This window comes from Calliopsis andreniformis, unplaced genomic scaffold, assembly GCF_051401765.1.
Source record: "Calliopsis andreniformis isolate RMS-2024a unplaced genomic scaffold, iyCalAndr_principal scaffold0004, whole genome shotgun sequence".
NCBI classification, from domain to species: domain Eukaryota; kingdom Metazoa; phylum Arthropoda; class Insecta; order Hymenoptera; family Andrenidae; genus Calliopsis; species Calliopsis andreniformis.
The window spans coordinates 5,636,540-5,644,343 of record NW_027480424.1 but is presented as its reverse complement, the minus strand read 5'-3'; positions in this window follow the sequence as shown (position 1 = coordinate 5,644,343).

The window sequence follows — 7,804 nt, the reverse complement described above, 5'->3', positions numbered from 1 at the left end:
GATGAAAGAACTGTTATATTTATATTGAATTTTATGCTTCTGACGTTGACTTCTTAGGCCCTAACTATTCGATCTGGTGGAACAACGCCCTAGAGTGAAGCCTAGGTTGCCGGAACGTCGAAATGACCAGAACTCTCACACTGGTTTGCCATTATTCGTTTTATACGATGGAAAAGCTGTTGTATTTATATCGTATTTTATGCTTCTGGCGTTGACTTCTTAGGCCCTAACTATTCGATCTGGTGGAACAACGCCCTAGGGTGAAGCCTAGGTTGCCCGGAACTTAGAAATGACCATAACTTTCACACTGGTACCAATTATTCGTTTTATACAATGGAAAACCTGTTCTATGTATATTGTATTTTATGTTTCGGGCGTTGACTTCTAAGGCCCTAACTGTTTGATCTGGTGGACCAACGCCCTAGAGTGAAGCCTAGGTTGCCCGGAACGTAGAAATGACCATATCTTTCACACTGTTTGCAATTATTCATTTTATTCGATGGCAAAGCTGTTGTATTTATATTGTATTTTATGCTTCTGGCATTGACTTCTTAGGCCCTAACTATCCGATCTGGAGGCTCAATGCCCCAGAGTTAAGTCTAGGATGCCCGAAACGCAGAAATGATCATTACTTTCACGCTTATTGCAATTATTCCTGTAATACGATGAAAAGACTGTTGTATTTTTATTGTATCTTATGCTCCTGGCGTTGACTTCTAAGGCCCTAACTCTTCGATCTGGTGGAGCAACACCCTAGAGTGAAGCCTAGGTTGCCGGAACGTCGAAATGACCAGAACTCTCACACTGGTTTGCCATTATTCGTTTTATATGATGGAAAAGCTGTTGTATTTATATCGTATTTTATGCTTCTGGCGTTGACTTCTTAGGCCCTAACTATTCGATCTGGTGGAACAACGCCCTAGGGTGAAGCCTAGGTTGCCCGGAACTTAGAAATGACCATAACGTTCACACTGGTACCAATTGTTCGTTTTATACAATGGAAAACCTGTTCTATGTATATTGTATTTTATGTTTCGGGCGTTGACTTCTAAGGCCCTAACTGTTTGATCTGGTGGACCAAGGCCCTAGAGTGAAGCCTAGGTTGCCCGGAACGTAGAAATGACCATACCTTTCACACTGTTTGCAATTATTCATTTTATTCGATGGCAAAGCTGTTGTATTTATATTGTATTTTATGCTTCTGGCATTGACTTCTTAGGCCCTAACTATTCGATCTGGAGGCTCAATGCCCCAGAGTTAAGTCTAGGATGCCCGAAACGCAGAAATGATCATTACTTTCACGCTTATTGCAATTATTCCTGTAATACGATGAAAAGACTGTTGTATTTTTATTGTATCTTATGCTCCTGGCGTTGACTTCTAAGGCCCTAACTATTCGATCTGGTGGAGCAACACCCTAGAGTGAAGCCTAGGTTGCCGGAACGTCGAAATGACCAGAACTCTCACACTGGTTTGCCATTATTCGTTTTATACGATGAAAAAGCTGTTGTATTTATATCGTATTTTATGCTTCTGGCGTGGACTTCTAAGGCCCTAACTATTCGATCTGGTGGAGCAACGCCCTAGAGTGAAGCCTAGGTTGCCCGGAACGTAGAAATGACCATAACTTTTACACTGGTAGCAATTATTCGTTTTATACAATGGAAAAGCTGTTCTATTTATTTTGCATTTTATGCTTCGGGCGTTCACTTCTAACGCCCTAACTTATTGATCTGGTGGAGCAACGCCCTAGAGTGAAGCCTAGATGCCAGGAACGTTGAAATGACCATAACCTAGACAACTGGTTGCAATTATTCGTTTTATACGATGGAAAAACTGGTATATTTATATTGTATTTTATTCTTATGGCGTTGACTTCTTAGGCCCTAACTATACGGTCTGGTGGAGCAACGCCCTAGAGTGAAACCTAGGTTACCCGGAACGTAGAAATGACCAGTACTTTCATACTGTTTGCAGTTATTCCTGTGATACGATGGAAAAACTGTTGCATCATTATTCTATTTTATGCTTCTGGCGTTGACTTCTTAGGCCCTAACTATTCGATCTGGTGGAACAACGCCCTAGGGTGAAGCCTAGGTTGCCCGGAACCTAGAAATGACCATAACTTTCACACTGGTTGCAAATATTCGTTTTATTCGATGGAAAAGCTGCTGTATTTATATCGTGTTTTATGCTTCTGGCGTTGACTTCTTAGGCCCTAACTATTCCATCTGCTGGAACAACACCCTAGGGTGAAGCCTAGGTTGCCCGGAAAGTAGAAATGACCATAAGTTCCACACTGGTAGAAATTATTCGTTTAATACGATGGAAAAACTGTACTATTTATTTCGTATTTTATGCTTCGGGCGTTGACTTCTAAGGCCCTAGCTATTCGGTCTGGTGGAGCAACGCCCTAGAGTGAAGCCTAGGTTGCCCGGAACGTAGAAATGACCATAACTTTCATACTGGTTTCAATTATTTGTTTTATGGAGTGAAAAAACTGTTGTATTTATATTGTATTTTATGCTTCTGGCGTTCACTTCTTAGGCCCTAACTATTCGATCTGGTGGAGCAACGCCCTAGGGTGAAGCCTAGGTTGCCCGGAACGTAGAAATGACCATAACTTTCACACTGGTAGCAATTATTCGTTTTATACAATGGAAAAACTGTTCCATTTATTTTGTATTTTATGCTTCGGCCGTTTACTTCTAAGGCCCTAACTGTTTGATCTGGTGGAGCAACGACCTAGAGTGAAGCCTAGGTTGCCTGGAACGCAGAAATGACCATAACTTTCACACTGGTTGCAATTATTCCTGTTCTACGATGGACAAGCTGTTGTATTTATATCGTATTTTATGCTCCTGGCGTTGACTTCTAAGGACCTAACTATTCGATCTGGTGGAGCAACGCTCTAGAGTGAAGTCTTGGTTGCTCGGAATGTAGGAATGACCATAAATTTCACACTGGTTGCAATTATTCATTTTATACGATGGAATAACTGTTGTACTTATATTACATTTTATCCTTCTGGCGTTGAATTCTTAGGCCCTAACTATTCCCTCTGGTGGATCAACGCCGTAGAGTGAAACCTACGTTGCCCGGAACGTAGAAATGACCATTACTTTCACACTGGTTGCAATTATTCGTTTTATATGATGGAAAAACTGTTGTATTTATATTGTATTTTTTGCTTCTGGCGTTAACATCTTAGGCCCTAACTATTCGATCTGGTGGAACAACGCCCTAGGGTGAAGCCTAGGTTGCCCGGAACGTATAATGACCATAACTTACACTGGTTGCTATTATTCGTTTTATACGATGAAAAAACTGTTATATTTATATTGTATTTTATGCTTCTGACGTTGACTTCTAAGGCCCTAACTATTCGACCTCGTGGAGCTACGCCCTAGGGTGAAGCCTAGGTTGGCCAGAATGTAGAAATGTCCATAACTTTCACACTGGTAGCAATTATTCGTTTTATACGATTGAAAAGCTGTTGTATTTATATTGTATTTTATGCTTCTGGCGTTGACTTCTTAGGCCCTAACTATTCCCTCTGGTGGATCAACGCCCTAGAGTGAAACCTACGTTGACCGGAACGTAGAAATGACCATTACTTTCACACTGGTTGCAATTATCCGTTTTATACGATGGAAAAGCTGTTGTATTTATATCGTATTTTATGGTTCTGGCGTTTACTTCTTATGACCAAACTATTCGATCTGGTGGAGCAAGGCCCTGGAGTGAAACCTAGGTTGCCCGGAACGTAGAAATGAGCATAACTATCACACTGGTTGCAAATATTCGTTTTATTCGATGGAAAAGCTGCTGTATTTATATCGTGTTTTATGCTTCTGGCGTTGACTTCTTAGGCCCTAACTATTCCATCTGCTGGAACAACACCCTAGCGTGAAGCCTAGGTTGCCCGGAAAGTAGAAATGACCATAACTTCCACACTGGTAGAAATTATTCGTTTCATACGATGGAAAAACTGTACTATTTATTTCGTATTTTATGCTTCGGGCGTTGACTTCTAAGGCCCTAGCTATTCGGTCTGGTGGAGCAACGCCCTAGAGTGAAGCCTAGGTTGCCCGGAACGTAGAAATGACCATAACTTTCATATTGGTTTCAATTATTTGTTTTATGGAGTGAAAAAACTGTTGTATTTATATTGTATTTTATGCTTCTGGCGTTCACTTCTTAGGCCCTAACTATTCGATCTGGAGGAGCAACGCCCTAGGGTGAAGCCTAGGTTACCCGGAACGTAGAAATGACCAGTACTTTCACACTGTTTGCAGTTATTCCTGTTATACGATGGAAAAACTGTTGCATCTTTGTTGTATTTTATGCTTCTGGCGTTGACTTCTTAGGCCCTAACTATTCCATCTGGTGGAACAACGCCCTAGGGTGAAGCCTAAGTTGCCCGGGAAGTAGAAATGACCATAACTTTCACACTGGTAGCAATTATTCGTTTTATACGATGGAAAAACTGTTCTATTTATTTTGTATTTTTCGCTTCGGGCGTTGACTTCTAACGACCTAACTATTCGATCTGGTGGAGCAACGCCCTAGAGTGAAGCCTACGTTGCCCGGTACGTAGAAATGACCATCACTTTCAAACTGGTTGCAATTATTCCTGTTATAGGATGTAAAAACTGTTGTATTTTTATTGCATTTTATGCGTCGGGCATTGACTTCTAAGGCCCTAGCTATTCCATCGGTTGGAGCAACGCCCTAGGGCGAAGCCTAGGTCGCCCGGAAAGTAGAAATGACCATAACCTTCACACTGGTAGCAATTATTCGTTTTATACGATGGAAAAGCTGTTGTATTTATATCGTGTTTTATGCTTCTGGCGTTGACTTCTTAGGCCCTAACTATTCGACCTGGTGGAGCAACGCCCTAGAGTGAAAGCTAGGTTGCCCGGAACGTAGAAATGACCATTACATTCACACTGGTTGCAATTATTCCTGTTATACGATGGAAAAACTGTTGTATTTTTATTGCATTCTATGCTTCTGGCGTTTAATTCTAAGTCGCTAGCTATTTGATCTGGTGGAGCAACGACCTAGAGTGAAGCCCAGGTTGCGCGGAACGTAGAAATGAGCATTACTTTCACACTGTTTGCTATTATTCATCTTGTACGATGGAAAAGCTGTTGTATTTATATTGTATTTTATGCCTCTGGCGTTGACTTCTAAGGCCGTAGCTATTAGATGTGTTGGAGCAACGCCCTAGAGTGACGCCTAGGTTGCCCGGAACGTAGAAATGACCATTACTTTCACCATGTTAGCAACTAATCATTTTATACGATGGAATAACTGTTGTATTTATATTGTATTTTATCCTTCTGGCGTTGAATTCTAAGTCCCTGGCTATTCGATCTGGTAGAGCGACGCCCTAGAGTGAAACCCAGGTTATCCGGAACGTAGAAATGACCAGTACATTCACACTGGTTGCAGTTGTTCCTGTAAAACGATGGAAAAACTGTTGCATCTTTATGTATTTTATGGTTCTGGCGATGACTTCTAAGGCCCTAACTATTCGACCTCGTGGAGCCACGCCCTAGGGTGAAGCCTAAGTTGGCCGGAATGTAGAAATGTCCATAACTTTCACACTGGTTGCAATTATTCGTTTTATACGATTGAAAAGCTGTTGTATTTATATTGTATTTTATGCTTCTGGCGTTGACTTCTTAGGCCCTAACTATTCCCTCTGGTGGATAAACGCCCTAGCGTGAAGCCTAGGTTGCCCGGAAAGTAGAAATGACCATAACTTCCACACTGGTAGAAATTATTCGTTTAATACGATGGAAAAACTGTACTATTTATTTCGTATTTTATGCTTCGGGCGTTGACTTCTAAGGCCCTAGCTATTCGGTCTGGTGGAGCAACGCCCTAGAGTGAAGCCTAGGTTGCCCGGAACGTAGAAATGACCATAACTTTCACACTGGTTTCAATTATCTGTTTTATGGAGTGAAAAGACTGTTGTATTTATATCGTATTTTACGCTTCTGGCGTTGACTTCTAAGGACCTAACTATTCGATCTGGTGGAGCAACGCTCTAGAGTGAAGTCTAGGTTGCTCGGAATGTAGGAATGACCATAAATTTCACACTGGTTGCAATTATTCATTTTATACGATGGAATAACTGTTGTATTTATATTGTACTTTATGCTTCTGGCGATGACTTCTTAGGCCCTAACTATTCGGTCCGGTGGAACAACGCCCTAGAGTGAAGCCTCTGTTGCCCGGAACGTAGAAATGACCATTAGCTTCACACTGGTTACAATTATTCCTGCTATACGATGGAAAAGCTGTTGTATTTTCATTGTATTTTATGCTTCTGGCGTTGACATCTACGGCCGTAGCTATTCCATGTGGGGGGGCAACGCCCTAGAGTGAAGCCTAGGTTGCCCGGAACGTAGAAACGACCATTACTTTCACACTGGTTGCAATTATTCCTGTCTTACGATGGAAAATCTGTTGTATTTATATTGTGTTTTATGCCTATGGCGTTGACTTCTGAGGCCCTATCTAATCGATCTGGTGGAGCAACGCCCTAGAGTGAAGCCTAGGTTGCCCGGAACGTAGAAATTACCAGTACTTTCAAACCGGTGGCAGTTATTCCTGTTATACGATGGAAAAACTGTTGCATCTTTATTGTACTTAATGCTTCTGGGGTTGACTTCTAAGGCCCTAACTATTCGATCTGGTGGAGCAACGCCCTAGAGTGGAGCCTAGGTTGCCCGGAACGTAGAAATGACCAGTACGTTCACACTGGTTGCCATTATCCGTTTTATACGATGGAAAAGCTGTTGTATTTATATTTCATTTTATGCTTCTGGCGTGGACTCCTTAGGCCCTAACTATTCGGTCTGGTGGAACAACGCCCTAGAGTGAAGCCTAGGTTGCCCGGAACGTAGAAATGACCAGTACTTTCACACTGGTTGCAGATATTCATTTTATGCGATGGAAAAGCTCTTCTATTTATATTGTATTTTATACTTCTGCCGTTGACTTCTAAGGACCTAACTATTCGATGTGGTGGAGCAACACCCTAGAGTGAAGCCTTGGTTGCCAGGAGCGCAGAAATGACCATTACCTTCACACTGTTTGCAATTATTCCTGTCATACGATGGAAAAACTGCTGTATTTATATTGTATTTTATGCATCTGGCGTTGACTTCTTAGGCCCTAACTATTCGATCTGGCGGAGCAACGCCCTAGAGTGTAGCCTAGGTTACCCGGAACGTAGAAATGACCAGTACGTTCACACTGGTTGCCATTATCCGTTTTATACGATGGAAAAGCTGTTGTATTTATATTGTATTTTATGCTTCTGGCGATGACTTCTTAGGCCCTAACTATTCGGTCTCGTGGAGCAACGCCCTAGAGTGAATCCTAGGTTGCCCGGAATGTAGGAATGACCATAAATTTCACACTGGTTGCAATTATTCATTTTATACGATGGAATAACTGTTGTACTTATATTGTATTTTATCCTTCTGGCGTTGAATTCTTAGGCCCTAACTATTCCCTCTGGTGGACCAACGCCCTAGAGTGAAGCCTAGGTTGCCCGGAACGTAGAAATGACCATATCTTTCACACTGTTTGCAAGTATTCATTTTATTCGATGGCAAAGCTGTTGTATTTATATTGTTTTTTATGCTTCTGGCATTGACTTCTTAGACCCTAACTATTCGATCTGGAGGCGCAATGCCCCAGAGTTAAGTCTAGGATGCCCGAAACGCAGAAATGATCATTACTTTCACGCTTATTGCAATTACTCCTGTAATACGATGAA